This window comes from Salmo salar, unplaced genomic scaffold, assembly GCF_905237065.1.
Source record: "Salmo salar unplaced genomic scaffold, Ssal_v3.1, whole genome shotgun sequence".
Taxonomy (NCBI): domain Eukaryota; kingdom Metazoa; phylum Chordata; class Actinopteri; order Salmoniformes; family Salmonidae; genus Salmo; species Salmo salar.
The window spans coordinates 383,858-408,310 of record NW_025548395.1 but is presented as its reverse complement, the minus strand read 5'-3'; the positions used below and the strand labels follow the sequence as shown (position 1 = coordinate 408,310).

At 37.9% G+C, this 24,453-nt stretch overlaps 1 long non-coding RNA gene across 1 annotated transcript; it reads right to left on the bottom strand.

Moving 5' to 3' along the window:
• Positions 1 to 17,655: 17,655 nt before the first annotated feature.
• Positions 17,656 to 23,835, bottom strand: LOC123732970 (uncharacterized). The gene is made up of 2 exons (XR_006763543.1): positions 23,794 to 23,835; positions 17,656 to 18,885 (listed from the first exon to the last, which is right to left on the bottom strand). It is a non-coding gene; the product is annotated as an uncharacterized lncRNA (long non-coding RNA).
• Positions 23,836 to 24,453: the final 618 nt, after the last annotated feature.

Sequence of the window (24,453 nt, the reverse complement as noted above, 5' to 3'; positions counted from 1 at the left end):
TTAATATGATGTACAATATTCCATGATGTTTCTATATGATAACAATAGAGTAATATATTTAATATGATGTACAATATTCCATGATGTTTCTATATGATAACAATAGAGTAATATATTTAATATGATGTATAATATTCCATGATGTTTCTATGTGATAACAATAGAGTAATATATTTAATATGATGTATAATATTCCATCATGTTTCTATATGATAACAATAGAGTAATATATTTAATATGACAAATACTATTTTTTAATAGTTTCACTAATTCATTTTAATTAACTTAATCATTATGATTCAACATCAGTTCACCGTCTCACCTCATACTGTACTGGAGCAGCAGCAGCTGACTGCCCGGTTCAACATCAGTTCACCGTCTCACCTCATACTGTATTGGAGCAGCAGCAGCTGACTGCCCAGTTCAACATCAGTTCACCGTCTCACCTCATACTGTATTGGAGCAGCAGCAGCTGACTGCCCAGTTCAACATCAGTTCACCGTCTCACCTCATACTGTATTGGAGCAGCAGCAGCTGACTGCCCAGTTCAACATCAGTTCACCGTCTCACCTCATACTGTATTGGAGCAGCAGCAGCTGACTGCCCAGTTCAACATCAGTTCACCGTCTCACCTCACACTGTATTGGAGCAGCAGCAGCTGACTGCCCAGTTCAAAATCAGTTCACCGTCTCACCTCATACTGTATTGGAGCAGCAGCAGCTGACTGCCCAGTTCAACATCAGTTCACCGTCTCACCTCATACTGTATTGGAGCAGCAGCAGCTGACTGCCCAGCTCACCGTCTCACCTCATACTGTATTGGAGCAGCAGCAGCAGCTGACTGCCCAGCTCACCGTCTCACCTCGTACTGTATTGGAGCAGCAGCAGCTTACTGCCCAGTTCAACATCAGTTCACCGTCTCACCTCATACTGTATTGGAGCAGCAGCAGCTGACTGCCCAGTTCAACATCAGTTCACTGTCTCACCTCATACTGTATTGGAGCAGCAGCAGCTGACTGCCCGGTTCAACATCAGTTCACCGTCTCACCTCGTACTGTATTGGAGCAGCAGCAGCTGACTGCCCAGTTCAACATCAGTTCACCGTCTCACCTCATACTGTATTGGAGCAGCAGCAGCTGACTGCCCAGTTCAACATCAGTTCACCGTCTCACCTCATACTGTATTGGAGCAGCAGCAGCTGACTGCCCAGTTCAACATCAGTTCACCGTCTCACCTCATACTGTATTGGAGCAGCAGCAGCTGACTTGATCGTTGATACTAATCATCATGTTTGAATCTGAGAGTAAATAGAGCCGACTACACTCTAAAAATGAAGGGTTCAACTGGAGTTGTTCTCAGATCCCCTAAGAACCGTAGGGTTCTTGGTCAATAAAAAACAGCCCCAAAAGGTTCTTCAAAGAACTTGTTAGAAGGTGGGTTCATCGAGGAACCTCCGTTGTTGCTGGACTTCTTCCGGGAACTTCGCAATTACAACTGAAAACGATGGTGACAAGTTTGGATGCGACAACAGTTAAAAAGGTTAAGTTGGGTTGATGTTTGGCTCTGAATATGTCTCGAAATAATGTATTATAATAATATAACATACTAATAATGAATAACGAAGACAATGATGGTTTTCTGTGAATATCTTCCATAACGTTACTATAGTTAATGAACGTAAATATTAGAAAGCCGGGTTTGACCGTCGGCGTTGTATGAGCTACAGTACAGTACCGTTAGCTAGCTAGCTAACGTTATGTCCTAACTAGGCACAACTAGGTTTGGATTATTTCCTCAACTGTATTCTTTCCCATATATTGTATATCGTTTCTATAAAGCCAACATGGCTTTACACTCATTAACGTAAGTTTCCAATCTAGAGCAGTTCTCACTTTTGTGATAATGAACTAGCTAACGTTAGCTTCGTTAACTAACTAACTAACTAACTTAGGACGGTGACCTGTCCAGACCAGATGTTACAACGAACTGAATCGTCAATGGAGGTCTTCCTCTTTATATAGCCTGCTACAGCATGCAATACTATTAACTCACAAGGGGGCATAACGTGACATGGACAATACTATCCCATTTTGGAAACGTTACATGTACAATACTATCCCATTTTGGAAACGTTACATGTACAATACTATCCCATCTTGGAAACGTTACATGTACAATACTATCCCATTTTGGAAACGTTACATGTACAATACTATCCCATTTTGGAGACGTTACATGGACAATACTATCCCATTTTGGAAACGTTACTTGTACAATACTATCCCATTTTGGAAACGTTACATGTACAATACTATCCCATTTTGGAGACGTTACATGTACAATACTATCCCATTTTGGAAACGTTACATGTTCGCCCCCTTGTGGAGGGAAATTAATATCTTAGATGGTAGCTGTAGATGGGATTCCAATGCATAATGGTATTAATACAGTGTCTAGACTACCTCTTTTGTATAAATGCTCTTCAGAATCCAAACACAGTATTGCCACGCAGCAAAATGTTGCGTATAATCTTTCAAGTCAGCCTGATAAAATATTGAACAATTTGTGTACAAAGATATCTTGAAATGTGATATTAGGGCTGTATGGCAGTACTGTTACTGTATGGCAGTACTGTATTGGCTAGTGCTTTCTCCAATATGTTCTTCTATTTTACATTACATTGTATGTTGATGCCATTTATCTTTCAATATTTATTTCATATATATATATATATATATATATATATATTAATGCTTGTAAGACTATTCTTTGACACATTTTCTCTTCCTTTGAAACTCTTATAGGACAGAACATGGACACAATGCAATTGGGATCAAGAAGAAGGTACAGATATATTGTAGGACAGCTGCATTTGAAGTGCACATTTAACCTACATAGCAGTCAATACAAACTGAAATCTATTTGCGTACAAATGTGTGCAAATGATCTTTTCAGATCTTCTCAGAAATGAATCAAGTCCATGGAATGGATATAGACAAAAAGATAATTCAAGGACTATCAGAGGTAGAGAGTCGAGGCAGGGGTGAGGACATCATCCTGCTATTTTGACAGTCCCTGAAGGACAATACAGAAGAGGGATTTGCTCTTATTCCTTCCCTTTCTCTAATGTATTTTGTAATAAAATGAGCAAGTGTAGTAAGATCATTGCTTTACTTTACTAGGACTGGAGACCACAGCAGCGATTCTGCTCTTGCCCTACCTCTTCAATGAGGACCCGAGTGGCCTTTATGTCCGTGACAAGGTATGCCTCTGCACCAATCATCTGTTTCTTCATAAACATAGGTGTGCATGCTTATATAAAACTACAGCTGAACATTTGTTATGTTCTTTGTTAATTGTATGTGTATTAATCTTTTCTTACTTTTGTTGACACAGATTTCACCGCTCTTCACTCCTTTACTGCACATCGGTGGAAATCCATTTCACCATGAGAGTGAAATCCCGCTGGCCTTTGATGAGGAGAACATCCAGGCCCTCGAGGACGTCCCCATGGGACTTGGGGCTCTGCTACGGCTGGATTTTTTATTTTCCCTTAAATTTCCCAAAAATGTCAGTATAACACTTATGTTGTTAAGTTACTGTGTTCTAGGGATCAGAGAAGTTGGGGTGAAGTTACCAGGGCCGGTCGTAAAGATGGAAAACTTCCTAACATAACTAAGTGGATACGATATACACACTAAAGCTGAAAAATCTGTATTTAGCATCAAGTCTACAATATTGTTAGTTTACCTGTGATTCACTCCAGTTTCTGAGACAACTGCCCAGACTTTATAGACAGTTTAATAATGCTTAAACCTCATCTTTATCAAATTATCCATTAAAGATACCAACTCAAAGCCTACGTTCGTCTATATATGGGTTGTTTAAATTGTATCTAATTATATTCCCAGTATTACTTCATCAAATCTCTAGTAATCATTATACACACATACAATTCATCATATTTTCATATATTCACAGAATCCATAGAAAACATAAGACATTCTTAGGTACTCACGACAACCATTCCATTTGCTTTTTCAAGGACTCTCCACAGCTACGAAGCATCTCTCCAAACATACTCACAACGGAACCAAAAATATACGTTTGTTTCCCGGACAATGACCATGGGATCCTCAACGGTTCTCTAACCTCCCAGAGACCACGGCAAAATCAAGCCTCACAGGAACTATAGACCTTCCGCTGCTTTCTAAAATATCATCCCCCTCTCAATACCACCCCGTGATCTTCTATGATGGGCAGTGAAGGAACGGAACCCCAAGATAACGTTATAATAAAGCTCATTATGCACATGTCAATCATCTGATTAAGCATATTTCTATATGAGGAACTATAGATCTCTAGGAGGAACTATAGATCTCTAGGAGGAACTATAGATCTCTAGGAGGAACTATAGATCTCTAGGAGGAACTATAGATCTCTAGGAGGAACTATAGACCTCTAGGAGGAACTATAGACCTCTATGAGGAACTATAGATCTCTAGGAGGAACTATAGACCTCTATGAGGAACTATAGATCTCTAGGAAGAACTATAGATCTCTGTGAGGAATTACAGATCTCTAAAGGAACTATAGATCTCTAGGAGGAACTATAGAGGAGGAACTATAGATCTCTAGGAGGAACTATAGATCTCTAGGAGGAACTATAGATCTCTAGGAGGAACTATAGATCTCTGTGAGGAACTATAGATCTCTAGGAGGAACTATAGATCTCTAGGAGGAACTATAGATCTCTAGGAGGAACTATAGATCTCTAGGAGGAACTATAGATCTCTGTTACTATCCAAACATCAGATTATGACTCAGTCACACAACTCTCATACCACAGTCACACAACTCTCATACCACAGTCACACAACTCTCATATCACAGTCACACAACTCTCATATCAGAAAATATGAAATGGGCTCCAGGTTTAAAATAATTACATGTTTAAAACAATTACAGGTGCACCTTACTATCTTGTACTATATCATAAATGGTCTTAACTAGTAAACACAGATTCTAGTTGTCATCTAGTTCACACAGATTCTAGTTGTCATCTCGTTCACACATATTCTAGTTGTCATCTCGTTCACACAGATTCTAGTTATCATCTCGTTCACACAGATTCTAGTTGTCATCTCGTTCACACAGATTCTAGTTGTCATCTCGTTCACACAGATTCTAGTTGTCATCTCGTTCACACAGATTCTAGTTGTCATCTCGTTCACACAGATTCTAGTTGTCATCTCGTTCACACAGATTCTAGTTGTCATCTCGTTCACACAGATTCTAGTTGTCATCTCGTTCACACAGATTCTAGTTGTCATCTCGTTCACACAGATTCTAGTTGTCATCTCGTTCACACAGATTCTAGTTGTCATCTCGTTCACACAGATTCTAGTTGTCATCTCGTTCACACAGATTCTAGTTGTCATCTCGTTCACACAGATTCTAGTTGTCATCTCGTTCACACAGATTCTAGATATTTAACGCTAAATGACCGAACCCAGGGCATACCTGGCAGCACGTTTAAAATCATTGGAATTCACCACTTCTGAGAGTCACACAGACACTTTTCAGAATGAGGTTCTTCTTCCAATAGAGTTTAACCAGGTACCGTGTTTCACACAGAACCCACAGTCACCCTGGCCCCTCACCCCTACAGACCAATCCCCACTGTGATCAATTCAGTGTCAGGACAGCTCTAGGTCGCCCGCAACCGACCAATGATAGGTGTCTGAGTCGACTGACTCTCAGATCATCCTCCACTGACTCGGCCCTGTTTACGCCTCCAAGGTGCCCCCTCACACAGGAATACACACTCAGAGCCTACTGACTGGGCCCTGTTTACACCTCCACACAGGAATACACACTCAGAGCCTCCTGACTGGGCCCTGTTTACACCTCTACACAGGAATACACACTCAGAGCCTACTGACTGGGCCCTGTTTACACCTCCACACAGGAATACACACTCAGAGCCTCCTGACTGGGCCCTGTTTACACCTCCACACAGGAATACACACTCAGAGCCTACTGACTGGGCCCTGTTTACACCTCCACACAGGAACACACACTCAGAGCCTACTGACTGGGCCCTGTTTACACCTCCACACAGGAATACACACTCAGAGCCTACTGACTGGGCCCTGTTTACACTTCCACACAGGAATACACACTCAGAGCCTACGAGGATTTTCTAAAAACTCCACTTTGCGTGCTTCGCTCACCTCTTTCTTTTTTAAACTACGTTGGAGATGTGGTATCCACTATATATACTATACTGATGGTATCCACTATATATACTATACTGATGGTATCCACTATATATACTATACTGATGGTATCCACTCGGCTCGCTGCCTCTCAGAACAAAGGTGGGTCCATCTGTTCTGTTCCTGAAGTGTGGTCTCCCTGAGATCCCAAGTTTGAGGGATCCCTGCTGCACCATTTACCCAGGTCACCAGGAGCGGTCACCAAGTCAAGATTCACATCGCCAAATGTGGTGGTTAATTTCTTTAATATCAAATGAGGAGACAAACTTATCACACAAGTCAGAGTTACTCTAAAACTAAATCTTTATTCACTTATAAGGCAGCAGGTCAATACAACACACACATACAAAGTGAATCGATTGAGTGTTCTACGATAATGATGGCTGGTAGACGAATCACCCCCAGATGATTCATTGTGAGATGAATCACCCCAGATGATTCATTGAGAGATGAATCACCCCCAGATGATTCGTTGAGAGATGAATCACCCCCAGATGATTCGTTGAGAGATGAATCACCCCCAGATGATTCGTTGAGAGATGAACCACCCCCAGATGATTCGTTGAGAGATGAATCACCCCCAGATGATTCGTTGAGAGCCATGAGACAAAAGTACAAAGGTCTTTTAAAGCCAAGATGCACCCCTTTCAACCTACATGACCAACAACAGATGTATAGAACGGGTCACAAGGTTAAGATTTGTATGAAAGATACTTATAATTCTCAGCAGACAGTATCTGCTGTAAAAACAGTACTCTTTGTGTAGAGACCAGGGTCTGGCCCTGAGGTCATCTCTCCCTGGTACCATATAGAACAGAAACATCAACTCATGTTCTGGAATGTGGTCTCTTTAGGTTTTATCACCCAAAAGACATTGTAAATCTCCTGTCAGTGTTTTCTCCCAGAGGCCCATCCTCAGTAGAACACAGACACAATAGTTATAAGAACCCTCTATTCTGTTGCATAAAACAACCATTTGATGCAATAAAAGTATTATAACATAATCTTGCAGTTTTGCTCTCAGTGTCCACAAAAGAAAAACCCACACCAAACTTAAAGACAGGAAGTGGAGCAACTAAAGGTGTTGACTCTCCACATGTATCAAGACAACTGGAGCACTGGGCCAGACACTCTTAAATAGAACCTGGACCAGCTCAGGTGAAACACCTTCCCACTAACGAGATGGACAAGCCAGCACAGGTGTAACACATACTGACTAACGAGGTGACACCAATCAGTGCGTCCTACGGGCTAACGAGCTAGACGTGCTAAAGTCCAACCTCAAAACATAAATGGAAAAACCAAAGCCTGTAACACCTTCACCCTTAAGACAACAAATATATCCTATATTTTTGTTGGACAAGTTTGCTCACCACCAACAGAAAACAACTTCCATTTCCCATGATAATCAACTACAATGATTCACCTTCTACAATATAAAATTCTTCCTAAGAATCAGAACTCTAGAACTCAAACAAACATCTCCAATATGGAAAAAAGTCCAGTCAAAATAAATTGTTATCCATGGCAACGCACTGGCTAAACGCAAAACACAAATGTTTTTGACTGCCCACCCTTGAGACAATCAGCAACCAAGTCGTCCTTATCACAGACATGTCTGACTTCAAGAGGAAACATATTATTATTTTATATTATATTTTGCTAGGTGGGATATCCCCAATGTCAAAACACAGTTTTAACGTGTCTAAATCAATAACCAACATGCAGAAACAGTTTGGGATGAATTGAAAACCTAAACATAAAATGTGCTATATACACAAACATCTGCCACAATAATCATATTACTTGTTTTTTTTAAACCAAGCTCCTTATAAACTGCACAAGCACCAAAACACTGTTGTTTTGACAAGTAGCAATAAATCACTGATATCAATTAGGGGGGAAATCAGGTTGAACGTGATGTTGAAACTAACACATCTAAAAAACACACATGGAAATGGGAGATATATTTTACCTCACTGGTTAGAGGACAACCTGCAGAAGACAGTCAGCTACATTTTGGAGTGATACATTTAAATGTCGGGGTCACTAAACAAAGGAACACAACACTTATTTGTCATCACTCATCGATATCACGATGAGATCAATTGTACTAAACAAAGGAATGATCAATTGTGTGACAGAAGGGAGATGAAGTTGCACGTCCTGTTAAAACTAACAGCTCAAAAACCACACGGAATCTGGGAATAATGTGTACATCACTGGTTAGAGGACAACATGTAGAAAACAGCTAGCTACATTTTGAAGTGTTACATTTTGATTCAAGTGGGTCGCCAACGTGGTAAGTGTAACACAGCTCTTTTTTTGTTAGTCACTTTTTGTTAAATCACATAAATAGTACTCTTTCAATTCAGAGCCTGGATTTTCCCCCTGAGGCTAATATCCATATCATGTTGAAATCAATAGAACAGGGGACAAACGTTTAGGGTTCTACATTGTGACATCATTAAAATACTCCTACTACAATGTTTAAACATTCTACATTGTGACATCATTAAAATACTCCTACTACAATGTTAAAACATTCTACATTGTCACATTATATCATTGATATCATGAAACAACTCCTTCATGTATTTTCTGATGTTTGATCAGATGTCTTTTATCGGTGAATCTCTTCCCACATTGACCACAGCTATAAGGTTTCTCTCCTGTGTGTGTTCTCTGGTGTACAGTCAGAGAGCCAGATGTTATAAAACTCTTCCCACATTGATCACAGCTATAAGATTTCTCTCCTGTGTGTATTCTCTGGTGTACAGTCAGAGAGCCAGATGTTGTAAAACTCTTCCCACATTGATCACAGCTATAATATTTCTCTCCAGTGTGTATTCTCTGGTGTCGTGTCAGATGGCAAGATGTAGTAAAACTCTTCCCACATTGATGACAGCTATAAGGTTTCTCTCCTGTGTGTGTTCTCTGGTGCACTGTCAGCTGTCCAGATTGACAAAAACGCTTCCCACATTGATCACAGCAATAAGGTTTCTCTCCTGTGTGTATTCTCTGGTGTAGTGTCAGATGGCCAGATGTAGTAAAACTCCTCCCACATTGATCACAGCTATAAGATTTCTCTCCTGTGTGTATTCTCTGGTGTTTAGTCAGATGGCCAGATGTTGTAAAACTCTTCCCACATTGATCACAGCTATAAGATTTCTCTCCAGTGTGTGTTCTCTGGTGTCGTGTCATATGGCTAGATGTAGTAAAACTCTTCCCACATTGATGACAGCTATAAGGTTTCTCTCCTGTGTGTGTTCTCTGGTGCACTGTCAGCTGTCCAGATTGACAAAAACGCTTCCCACATTGATGACAGCTATAAGATTTCTCTCCTGTGTGTGTTCTCTGGTGCACTGTCAGCTGTCCAGATTGACAAAAACGCTTCCCACATTGATCACAGCTATAACGTTTCTCTCCTGTGTGGATTTTCTGATGAATTTTAATGCCTGATGAGGTGAATCTCTTCCCACAGTCAGAGCAGCAGTGAGTTCTCTTCCCTGTGGATGTCTGCAGGTGTTTATTGAGGTGTTCTGATCTGGAGCAACTCTTCTCTGCCTCTTCAGCATCATGAGGTTGTTGAGGCTCCCCAGAGGATCCACGATAGTCACATCTCTCTCCTGTGTGAACAACAAAGTCAGACAGATGATTAAAGGCCCACAACAGCGGTAATCCACTGTAAAAGGTGATGCCAACAGCGGAGCCATGATGTTGGACAACAATTGACATCTGTAATGAATGTTAAAATTGTTGGACAAATGTCTTAAAATGAGCAACAATAGTCATATTTTGTCTTGTTTTCACATTAGTAGTGAAATCAATGATTGTAGGCTAGAAGTAAGTTAGTAAAGTTGTTAAAACTCTAAGCAGTGTGCCAGACGACGTCTGGTCTCCAATATAGGCCCCTTTCTGTGTTTAATAAAATTGCGGCACGAGGACAATTTGATTGCAGAAACACCTCCCTGCTAATGAGGAAACCACTAGTTATGGATGTAGTATATCTGGTAATGAGGAAACCACTAGTTATGGATGTAGTATATCTGGTAATGAGGAAACCACTAGTTATGGATGTAGTATATCTGGTAATGAGGAAACCACTAGTTATGGATGTAGTATATCTGGTAATGAGGAAACCACTAGTTATGGATGTAGTATATCTGGTAATGAGGAAACCACTAGTTATGGATGTAGTATATCTGGTAATGAGGAAACCACTAGTTATGGATGTAGTATATCTGGTAATGAGGAAACCACTAGTTATGGATGTAGTATATCTGGTAATGAGGAAACCACTAGTTATGGATGTAGTATATCTGGTAATGAGGAAACCACTAGTTATGGATGTAGTATATCTGGTAATGAGGAAACCACTAGTTATGGATGTAGTATATCTGGTAATGAGGAAACCACTAGTTATGGATGTAGTATATCTGGTAATGAGGAAACCACTAGTTATGGATGTAGTATATCTGCCTGGAGCAAAAAATGGTGAGCAAAGATTTTCGTTTTCACAATGTATTCTGAATATTACAGCGCATATCAGGATGCTACTCAAGGAAACTCACATTAAGCTCTGTGTCTATTTACTAACCACCGTGGGGGGAAAACTCAGGGGGAGTTCTCAGAGGCTGACAGCAAAAACAGCCTCCATTTACAGGTTGCTTATGAGTGCATTTCACACTACTTTGGATTATAACTGTAACGCTCGTTTGAATGTCCTGTTTAATATAATATAATAGTCTTCCCTGTGGCTCAGTTGGTAGAGCATGGTGTTTGCAACGCCAGGGTTGTGGGTTCAATTCCCACTGAAGGCCAGTACAAAAATAAAAAAATGTATGAAATGTATGCATTCACTACTTTAAGTCGCTCTAGATAAGAGCGTCTGCTAAATGACTAAAATGTAAAAAAATAATGTTTGTGTTATTGTTGCAAATCAACTGCTTTATACTTAACACTTCAAATGCTATTTGGCTAGCTTTGCCATCAGCCTGACAATGAGGGTTTGTCCACTAAGTGTTTAACATAACTTCACCTAACAATAACATAGACCTACTGTAGGACCCATAACTTCACCTAACAATAACATAGACCTACTGTAGGACCCATAACTTCACCTAATAACAACATAGACCTACTGTAGGACCCATAACTTCTAACAACAATATAGACCTACTGTAGGACCCATAACTTCACACAACAATAACATAGTCCTACTGTAGGACCCATAACTTCACACAACAATAACATAGTCCTACTGTAGGACCCATAACTTCACCTAACAATAACATAGACCTACTGTAGGATCCATAACTTCGCCTAACAATAACATAGACCTACTGTAGGATCCATAACTTCACCTAACAATAACATAGACCTACTGTAGGACCCATAACTTCACCTAACAATATAGACCTACTGTAGGACCCATAACTTCACCTAACAACAACATAGACCTACTGTAGGACCCATAACTTCTAACAACAACATAGACCTACTGTAGGACCCATAACTTCACCTAACAATAACATAGACCTACTGTAGGATCCATAACTTCACCTAACAATAACATAGACCTACTGTAGGACCCATAACTTCACCTAACAACAACATAGACCTACTGTAGGACCCATAACTTCACCTAACAACAACATAGACCTACTGTAGGACCCATAACTTCACCTAACAACATAGACCTACTGTAGGACCCATAACTTCACCTAACAATAACTTAGACCTACTGTAGGACCCATAACTTCACCTAACAATAACATAGACCTACTGTAGGACCCATAACTTCACCTAACAATAACATAGACCTACTGTAGGACCCATAACTTTATCTAACAACAACATAGACGTAGGACTATAAATCATTTAATATTTCAGGTGAAACATGGAAATTAAAATGTCTTTGTCATGACATTTCATAACCTGATCACCAGATAATTTTGTGAATAATCCCACTAGGCTATTCTGTAATGTGTTGTCATTCTAAATGTCCTGAATGAAGGAAAATAGCTCTGTGTGTTGTACAATAGCCTATCCATCAAGGAACAGTTCTCTACACATTATGAGCTAAGTATCTCTGTGTCCAGACAGACTAACGAGACCCCACTGTAAATCAAGCAGACAATAACACATTATAAACATCAATTTGTTAGGGATGTTGGATCCAACATGGAGCACGGCATAACTGTCTTTACCAGAGTAATGAATGAAGAGGCACTTTGGTTGTTGTTGCATGTCGTGATGTTTGTCATGTGACTGTCATTCAGAAAATGATTTCCTGGATCAGCTGATGATAGTTGAACATGTGACTGTAACTAAACAGCTACAGTATTAAGTATTATGTGTAATTATTGAAGAACCGCATTAATGACAGTATCCATTTGGGTGTTGTCAATAAAGTTAAGGTGACTCTCGGTTTTTACCATTGGATTTAGCAAACTCTGAAATTATTTAGTATTTCTGTGCCCATGAAAACTGTTTTCCCAGCGTAACATAAGGAGACACTAAATGTTACGTAGGTAGAGAGCATTTCAGAGATCTGAATATACAAAACAACTGTCCTAACAGGACAATAACCTAAACCACAAGGCAAAATCTACACTGGAGGAGCTTACCAAGATGACATTGAATGTTCCTGAGTGGCCTAGTTACAGTTTGGACTTAAATTGTCTTGAAAGTCTATGGCAAGACTTGAAAATGGCTTTCTAGCAATGATCAACAACCAACTTGACAGAACAGGAAGGATTTTAAAAAGAATAATGAATATTCACATGAAGATCAGTCTCCTATTGGATGACATCACGACTTCCCATCAAGCCAACTCCTTGAAGGCCTTACTATGACATCACTCACCCCTTCTAGTTTGCAGTTGTCTAAAAAAACTATTTTGCTCAAAACATTTATTTGTTTCACTTTAGTGTGTTTATACTTCACTGTATTTATCACTTTTCAACAGGAAAAGTTTTTAAAAAATCAATGTAGGACTTCATGGACAATTCTGACAGTACAAAAACATATTCAAGTGTAGAATGCCCTTTTAAAAATCACACATTAGTTCAACAACTGCAGAGTTTGTGTCCCTGTTTTATAAGATAGTACTCACTGTATTTACTGGTGTTAATCAGATCAATGTCCCTGTTTTATTAGATAGTACTCACTGTATTTACTGGTGTTAATCAGATCAATGTCCCTGTTTTATTAGATAGTACTCACTGTATTTACTGGTGTTAACCAGATCAATGTCCCTATTTTATTAGATAGTACTCACTGTATTTACTGGTGTTAATCAGATCAATGTCCCTGTTTTATAAGATAGTACTCACTGTATTTACTGGTGTTAATCAGATCAATGTCCCTGTTTTATTAGATAGTACTCACTGTATTTACTGGTGTTAATCAGATTAATGTCCCTGTTTTATAAGATAGTACTCACTGTATTTACTGGTGTTAATCAGATCAATGTCCCTGTTTTATAAGATAGTACTCACTGTATTTACTGGTGTTAATCATATCAATGTCCCTGTTTTATTAGATAGTACTCACTGTATTTACTGGTGTTAATCAGATCAATGTCCCTGTTTTATTAGATAGTACTGACTGTATTTACTGGTGTTAATCAGATCAATGTCCCTGTTTTATAAGATAGTACTCACTGTATTTACTGGTGTTAATCAGATCAATGTCCCTGTTTTATTAGATAGTACTCACTGTATTTACTGGTGTTAATCAGTTCTCCAGTCTTCTCTTCTTCGTCATCCTCTAATGTGACAGTAATCTCCCCCTCTTCATCCTTCATTCCAAAAACGTCTTCATCTTCTTTCACTTCATCCTCCACTCCAAAAACTGCATCTTCCTCCTCTTCTTTCACAGTAACATCCTCCTCCTCTTTCACTCTGAACGCTTCCTCTTCTTTCACTGAAACGTCTTTCTCTTCTTCTTTCACTGTAACAGCCTCACCCTCTACTTGTTTTTGTATTGTAACAGCCTCCTCTTCCTCCTCCTCTTTCACGAGAGCGTCTTTTTCCGTCCAACAGACCTCCTCTTCTTTAACAGGAGGAGAGTAGCTTAGTGAACTCATGGTCGGAGATAATAGCTAGTTAGCATTAGCGACTAGACTAGTGCTAACTTAACCAGCCAGCCAGCTAGCTGACTTACAACGTAAATATTACATAAAATGGAGTACTATGTTTAAATCACAGTGGCAATTAAACCACGAAATTGTCTAAAGAACTTGAATGTTCCGACTTTGTCGGCTAGCGAGCTACCGAGGTGGCTGCAGTTGCTGAAGAAGCGTTCCGTCCACTAGATTATACGTCACACTAGAAACATCGCCTGAAAGACACATATCGCCCTCTGCTGTCTGGAGGGAGGAAACGCAGTTGAGGAGGGAAAACTATTTTTATTCTTCATTGAATTATAATATTATAAAGCAGTTTAGGGAAACGTTTTTTCCTCTCCATTAAATATGAATATTATATCAACACGTACAAAGAGCAACAAGTGTTGTTTGATTAGTTCAGATTTTTTTATGAGAATTTAAAACAAACTCTACATCTACTCCACATCTGTATTTCTGATTCAGTCAAATAACTACATATCAAAATAAGCACCTAGTTATTGATACCCTTGATAAAGATGAGAAAAAATTACTGTATAAAATAAATAAATAAACTTTACCCACTACCAGGATATTTTAGCCCAAAACCTGGTTACCTCTCTGCTAGGAGGCTGAGACTTGGCCATAAGTGGATCTTCCAGCAAGACACATCAACATCAAAGAAGAAATGGTTAATTGAGCACAAAATCAACATTTTTAATGGCCATCTCAGTCTTCGGACTTGAACTCCATTGAAAACCTGTGGTTTGAATTGAACAGGGCAGTCCACAAGCGCAGACTAAATAAATCAAGGACATGGAGAGATTCTGTATGGAGGAATGGTCTAAGGTCCCACCCAATGTGTTCTCTAATCTCATAAAACATTTCAGTGTCATTATCCTCCCAAGGGGAGGGTGCTGGAGTATTGAAAACATGGGTGGCAATAATTCAGACCCCAACCTTTTGAGAATTACATTTTAAACTAAATCTCTTTCTCTGAGCAATTGTATTAGTATAAAATAATATAATTTCCTTTTTTTGTGTTGGTGTAACAATACATCATGTAGATGTATATAATGAACAGACTAGGTCTATACTGCTCCTACATGGTGTAACAATACATCATGTAGATGTATATAATGAACAGACTAGGTCTATACTGCTCCTACATGGTGTAACAATACATCATGTAGATGTATATAATGAACAGACTAGGTCTATACTGCTCCTACATGGTGTAACAATACATCATGTAGATGTATATAATGAACAGACTAGGTCTATACTGCTCCTACATGGTGTAACAATACATCATGTAGATGTATATAATGAACAGACTAGGTCTATACTGCTCCTACATGGTGTAACAATACATCATGTAGAAGTATATAATGAACAGACTAGGTTCTATCCTATTCTACTGTATCTTAGTCTATGTATTACTCATCACATATGTATATACTGTATTCTATCCTATTCTACTGTATCTCTCTATGCATTACTCATCTCATATGTATATACTGTATTCTATACTATTCTACTGTATCTGTCTATGTATTACTCATCTCATATGTATATACTGTATTCTATCATATTCTACTGTATCTGTCTATGTATTACTCATCTCATATGTATATACTGTATTCTATCCTATTCTACTGTATCTGTCTATGTATTACTCATCTCATATGTATATACTGTATTCTATACTATTCTACTGTATTTTAGTCTATGCCACTCTGACATTGCTCGTCCAAATATTTATATATTCTTAATTCCATTCCTTTACTTTAGATGTGTGTATTTGTTGTGAAGTTGTTACATATTATTGCACTGTTGTCCTTGAGTGGTCCAGCCAGAGCCCGGACTTGAACCCGATCAAACATCTCTGGAGAGACCTGAAAATAGTTGTGCAGCGATGCTCCCCATCCAACCTGACAGAGCTTGAGAGGATCTGCAGAGAAGAATGGGAGAAACTCCCCAAATACAGTTGTGCCAAGCTTCTAGCGTCATACCCAAGAAGACTCAAGGCTGTAATCGCTGCCAAAGGTGTTTCAACAAAGTACTGAGTTAAGGGTCTGAACACTTATGTAAATGTAGGATTGGGCCGTTGTCATCAAACTTCCATGATTAGTAAGAATTAGGGTAGATTTATAGGACTATTGTTTTTATGATTCATACATACTTTCCTAACCCTAAAATGTACCTAAATAATCTACAAGATCAGAGTATTTTTAAATCTACCAGTTGGTGTTGAAACAGAGACGAATGATGACTTTCTTGAATTGATCCCTAGTTTCTGACTCCGTGTATTCTATTGAGTCCGTCAACAAAATTAGAATGAAAAGGTATTTAAAGGCACAACATTCTAATTAAAGGTATTACCGTATTTAAAAGAATGGCTTAAGATGAAATGGACTCTAAACCCTATTGAATGAAAACTCCATGACAAAATCTGTTGGCCAACAACTGTGAGGGTTTTCAGCCAGGTATCAACACATGCAGAGTGTGAGTAAGCAAGACATACATTCCTAAATGGGGATCGGCCCCAGTCTCCTGGTAAAACACCAGAACCCTCCCCCTACAGCATTTATGTTCATTTTGAGAAAGTAGCACTACAGTCTCCGGGTAAAAAACTACTTTTGGGTAAAAAAGACGCGACACCTGTCTATGAATTTGAGAGGTTACATTGATGCTCCAGATACTCAACTAGTCTAAAGCAGACCAGTTTTATTGCTTCTTTAATCATAACAACAGTTTTCAGCTGTGCTAACATAATTGCAAAAGGGTTTTCTAATGATCAATTAGCCTTTTAAAATGATAAACTTGGATTAACTAACACAACGTGCCATAGGAACACAGGAGTGATGGTTGCTGATAATGGGCCTCTGTACGCCTATGTAGATATTCCATTAATAATCAGCCGTTTCCAGCTACAATAGTCCTTTACAACATTAACAATGTCTACACTGTATTTCAGATCAATTTGATGTTATTTTAATGGACAAAAAATGGCTTTCTTTTAAAAACAAGGTTATTTCTAAGTGACCCCAAACTGTTGAACGGTAGTGTACATCTACATCCTCCCATGTTGCTGAACCACTGATCAATAACTCCCTATTACAGGAAAAAACACTATTTCCATTGGTTGTTAGTACTGTACTGACCTCTCGTCCTCTGTCTCTCTCGTACTCTGCCTTGTGTATTTATCTTCAAAATATTCTTATAGTCCCAACATAGAACCAAATAGACTTCCCAAAAATAATATGGCATTTACTTTATTTCACATTTATTTAATCAGATATGTCAATTGAGAACCAATACGCATTTACAATGACAATCTGAATGAAGAAATACTAATATCAATCTATTTAATAATTAACATGTTTGAAATATCCCAATGATATAGTGAACAACATTTAGGGGTTTACACTTGCATTCAATCAATCTTAAGTTCATAATCAAAACATTTTTTTTTACTCTTTTAATCCGATTTTTTCGACATGATCATGTCTTGAGCTGGAAAAAACATGTAGACCTATTTTTCAGTATGATTTCATTCATACAATATTATTTAATGTAGAATGAACAAAAACACAATTTCTCAATCAAAAACATAAGTCAGAACACAGCCTCTCTATTCTCTCATGTGATTTCAGGTCCTCTGACTGGGAAAATGTCTTTTCACAATGAGAGCAGTGGTATGTCTTCTCCTCCTGTGTATTAGTATGTTGGAAAGGCTTTTCTCCTGTGTGTGTTCTCTCATGCTTTTTCAAGCTCCCTAACCGGGTAAAACTCTTTTCACATCGGGAACATTTGTAAGGCTTTTCTCCTGAGTGTATTCTCTCATGCGCTTTCAGGCTCCCTCGATGGGTAAAACTATTTTCACTATTGGAACAGTGGTAAGGCTTTTCTCCTGTGTGTATTCTCTCATGCTCCTTCAGGCTCGCATACCACCTAAAATTCCTTCCACAGTGGGAACAGTGATAAGGCTTCTCTCCAGTGTGTCCCCTCTCATGTGGTTTCAGGCTCCCTAACTGAGTAAAACTCTTTACACCGTGGGAACAGTGGTACGGCTTCTCTCCAGAGTGTCTTCTCATATGTATTTTCAGGTTCCCTAACCCAGTAAATATCTTTCCACACTGAGAGCAGTGGTAGGTCTTCCTATCTTCTGTGTGTATTTCTTCATGTTGTTTCAGGTACCGTAACTGGGTAAACCTCTTTCCACACTGGGAACATTGGAAACTCTTTTCTCTTGTGTGTGTCCTCTCATGCTCTTTTAGGTTCCCTAACTTGGTAAAACTCTTTCCACAGTGGGAGCATTCGTAAGGGTTTTCTCCTGTATGCGTTCTCTCATGTACTTTCAGGTTCCTTAACTTAAAACTCTTTTCACACTGGGAACAGTGGTGTTGTCTCGCTGGTTTGGGCGTCTCTGGGTCTGGTTCCCCTGAAGGAGTCTCCCCGCTGTCAGAGTGAGAGTCTGGTCCCTCTCCTACCAAAGACAGAGTATTTAGTTCAATATTAAACAGAGAACTGAATTAAACCTCCATAAAATAAAACTGTCTTCCTGTGAGGCTAGATTCCTCAAAAACCTGAAGTCAGTTTTCAGAACATTACATAATTTAATAAAAACTTGGTGGCTGCCCTAATAATAATAATAATGTAGAACATAAAATCTAATCTTTCTCACATGTTTATAGGCTGAGCAGAGCTCTACAATAGGGAAAGGGGGATACCTAGTCAACTGAATGGATTCAACTGAAATGTGTGTCCCGTATTTAACCCAACCCCTCTGAATCAGAGAGGTGCGGGGGCTGCCTTAATAGACATCCACGTCATCGGCAGCCAGGGAACAGTGGGTTAACTTCCTTGCTCAGGGGCAGAATGACAGCGTTTTTACCTTGTCAGCTCGGGGATTTGATCCAGCAACCTTTCGGTTACTGGCTCCTACCTGCCAGGCTACATAATGTCGTATTTTAGGCTGAGCAGAGCTCTATAATAATAGATAATGTCATGTTTATAGGCTGAGCAGAGCTGTATAATAATAGATCATGTTTATAGGCTGAGCAGAGCTGTATAATAATAGATAATGTCATGTCTATAGGCTGAGCAGAGCTCTATAATAATAAATAATGTCATGTTTACAGGCTGAGCACAGCTCTATAAAAATAGATAATGTCATGTTTACAGGCTGATCAGAGCTCTATAATAATAGATAATGTTTATAGGCTGAGCAGAGCTCTATAATAATAGATCATGTTTATAGGCTGAACAGAGCTCTACAATAATAGATAATGCCATGTTTATAGGCTGATCAGAGCTCTATAATAATAGATAACGTCATGTTTATAGGCTGATCAGAGCTCTATAATAATAGATCATGTCATGTTTATAGGCTGAGCAGAGCTCTATAATAATAGATAATGTCATGTCTTCAGGCTGATCAGAGCTCTATAATAATAGATAATGTCATGTTTATAGGCTGAGCAGAGCTCTATAATAATAGATAATGTCATGTTTACAGGCTAATCAGAGCTCTATAATAATAGATAATGTCATGTTTACAGGCTGATCAGAGCTCTATAATAATAGATCATGTCATGTTTCCAGGCTGATCAGAGCTCTATAATAATAGATAATGTCATGTTTACAGGCTGATCAGAGCTCTATAATAATAGATAATGTCATGTTTATAGGCTGAACAGAGCTCTATAATAATAGATAATGTCATGTTTATAGGCTGAGCAGAGCTCTATAATAATAGATAATGTCATGTTTATAGGCTGAACAGAGCTCTATAATAATAGATAATGTCATGTTTATAGGCTGAGCAGAGCTCTATAATAATAGATCATGTCATGTTTACAGGCTGATCAGAGCTCTATAATAATAAATAATGTCATGTTTATAGGCTGAACAGAGCTCTATAATAATAGATCATGTTTATAGGCTGAGCAGAGCTCTATAATAATAGATCATGTTTATAGGCTGATCAGAGCTCTATAATAATAGATAATGTCATGTTTATAAGCTGAGCAGAGCTCTATAATAATAGATAATGTTTATAGGCTGATCAGAGCTCTATAATAATAGATCATGTTTATAGGCTGAGCAGAGCTCTATAATAATAGATAATGTCATGTTTATAGGCTGAGCAGAGCTCTACAATAATAGATAATGTCATGTTTACAGGCTGAGCAGAGCTCTACAATAATAGATAATGTCATGTTTACAGGCTGATCAGAGCTCTATAATAATAGATAATGTCATGTTTATAGGCTGAACAGAGCTCTTTAATAATAGATAATGTCATGTTTATAGGCTGAGCAGAGCTCTATAATAATAGATCATGTTTATAGGCTGATCAGAGCTCTATAATAATAGATCATGTCATGTTTACAGGCTGATCAGAGCTCTATAATAATAAATAATGTCATGTTTATAGGCTGAACAGAGCTCTATAATAATAGATCATGTTTATAGGCTGAGCAGAGCTCTATAATAATAGATCATGTTTATAGGCTGATCAGAGCTCTATAATAATAGATAATGTCATGTTTATAGGCTGATCAGAGCTCTATAATAATAGATAATGTCATGTTTATAGGCTGATTAGAGCTCTATAATAATAGATAATGTCATGTTTATAGGCTGATCAGAGCTCTATAATAATAGATAATGTCATGTTTATAGGCTGATCAGAGCTCTATAATAATAGATAATGTCATGTTTATAGGCTGAACAGAGCTCTATAATAATAGATAATGTCATGTTTATAGGCTGAACAGAGCTCTATAATAATAGATAATGTCATGTTTATAGGCTGATTAGAGCTCTATAATAATAGATCATGTTTATAGGCTGAGCAGAACTCTATAATAATAGATCATGTCATGTTTATAGGCTGAACAGAGCTCTATAATAATAGATCATGTTTATAGGCTGAACAGAGCTCTATAATAATAGATAATGTCATGTTATAGGCTGATCAGAGCTCTATAATAATAGATAATGTCATGTTATAGGCTGATCAGAGCTCTATAATAATAGATAATGTCATGTTATAGGCTGATCAGAGCTCTATAATAATAGATAATGTCATGTTTATAGGCTGATCAGAGCTCTATAATAATAGATAATGTCATGTTTATAGGCTGATCAGAGCTCTATAATAATAGATAATGTCATGTTATAGGCTGATCAGAGCTCTATAATAATAGATAATGTCATGTTATAGGCTGATCAGAGCTCTATAATAATAGATAATGTCATGTTTATAGGCTGATCAGAGCTCTATAATAATAGATAATGTCATGTTTATAGGCTGATCAGAGCTCTATAATAATAGATAATGTCATGTTTATAGGCTGAACAGAGCTCTATAATAATAGATAATGTCATGTTTATAGGCTGATCAGAGCTCTATAATAATAGATAATGTCATGTTATAGGCTGATCAGAGCTCTATAATAATAGATAATGTCATGTTATAGGCTGATCAGAGCTCTATAATAATAGATAATGTCATGTTATAGGCTGATCAGAGCTCTATAATAATAGATCATGTCATGTTATAGGCTGATCAGAGCTCTATAATAATAGATAATGTCATGTTATAGGCTGATCAGAGCTCTATAATAATAGATAATGTCATGTTTATAGGCTGATCAGAGCTCTATAATAATAGATAATGTCATGTTTATAGGCTGATCAGAGCTCTATAATAATAGATAATGTCATGTTTATAGGCTGATCAGAGCTCTATAATAATAGATAATGTCATGTTTATAGGCTGATCAGAGCTCTATAATAATAGATAATGTCATGTTATAGGCTGAACAGAGCTCTATAATAATAAATAATGTCATGTTTATAGGCTGATCAGAGCTCTATAATAATAGATAATGTCATGTTTATAGGCTGAACAGAGCTCTATAATAATAGATAATGTCATGTTATAGGCTGATCAGAGCTCTATAATAATAGATAATGTCAGTGTTATAGGCTGAACAGAGCTCTATAATAATAGATAATGTCATGTTATAGGCTGATCAGAGCTCTATAATAATAGATAATGTCATGTTATAGGCTGATTAGAGCTCTATAATAATAGATAATGTCATGTTATAGGCTGAGCAGAGCTCTTTAATAATAGATAATGTCATGTTTATAGGCTGATCAGAGCTCTATAATAATAGATAATGTCATGTTTACAGGCTGAACAGAGCTCTATAATAATAGATCATGTTTATAGGCTGATCAGAGCTCTATAATAATAGATAATGTTATAGGCTGATCAGAGCTCTATAATAATAGATAATGTCATGTTATAGGCTGATCAGAGCTCTATAATAATAGATAATGTCATGTTATAGGCTGATCAGAGCTCTATAATAATAGATAATGTCATGTTATAGGCTGATCAGAGCTCTATAATAATAGATAATGTCATGTTATAGGCTGAGCAGAGCTCTATAATAATAGATAATGTCATGTTATAGGCTGATCAGAGCTCTATAATAATAGATAATGTCATGTTATAGGCTGTATTTGATCCAATGTAAATAACATTTTGTTGGTGTCCCACTTCATCTCTAAAGTAATAATTACCATACTTTCTAAATGATAATTCTTTAGTTCAGCCTTTCCTTGAAATGGCTATTTTATTTTATGTTTTTTGTAGACTTACAAACGTTTGCTAATATGTTCAGTCTCCCCAAAACGCTTGTCCTTTTGCTAATATGTTCAGTCTCCCCATAACACATGTCCATTTCATGTCAATAATGCATCTTATTTTATGTATTTCTCCAACATTATTTAGAAATCTGCTTTTTGTTGGTATACACACTCCACACAAGGCCTACAATAGACACACATCAAAAGTTTCATTTATAACTTGTTTGCCATTCTGTGAGACAATTAAGTTGTTATTTTGTGGTGGGAGGGACTCTGATGGTATACACATGTTACAGTTAAGCAATAAGACCAGAGGAAGTGTGGTATATGGCCAATATAGCATGGTTAAAGACTGTCCTTATGTACAACACAGCACAACGTGCCTGGATACAGCCCTTAGCCGTGGTATATTGGCCATATATCACAAACCAGAGGTGGCTTATTGCAATTATAAACTGGTTACCAATGTAATCAGAACAGTAAAAATGCATGTTTTGTCATACCCATGGTATACGGCCTGATATACCACGGCTGTCAGCCAATCAGCATTCAGGGCTTTAATCACCCATTTTAAAATGTAGCTTTAACATTATATTATAACATAAATTGCTATAGTACAGAACAACATTTTCAAGTATAGAATTTTAGTAGCATGCTGCTTTAAAACAACACATTCGTTTAAAATTGTTGGACAGTTAGAGCCCGTTTTTAAGACAGTACTTACTGATGGTAATCAGATCTCCTGACTCCTCTGTCAATATGACAGTAATCTCTCCCCTCTTTCTCCTCCTTCACTTCAAAAACTACATCCTCCTCTTTCTCCTCTTCTTTTACAGTAACAGCTTCACCCTCTACTTCTTCTTTTACTGTAACAGCTTCCTCTTTCTCTTCCTCCTCTTCTTTCACTGTAACAGCTTCACCCTCTACTTCTTGTTTTACTGTGACATCCTCCTCTTCCTTCTCCTCTTTCACGACAATGTTCAGCCCCAGAGCTTCTTTCTCCGTCCAGCAGACCTCCTCTTCTTTAACAGGAGGGGAGTAGTTTAGGGAGCTCATGTTCGGGGATGTTAGCTAGCTAGCTAGCTAGTTAGCATGAGCGACTAGTTTAGTGCTAGGCTAACTTATCAAGCCAGCTAGTTGACTAACAATGTACCTATGACATGTAAATGGGGGCAATTAACTAGATGTCAGAAGTATATTTAAAACACAGAGGCAAATATGCACAGAAACAGTCTAAATGTTTCTGCGTCACGCTGCAGCATCACCTGAAAGACGCACATCGCCGTCTGCTGACTGGAGGGAAACGTAGTTAAGATACGTTTTTTGTTGTTGTTGCACACAAATTTATTTTTCATTCCTTTCATGAAATAATAATATTATATTG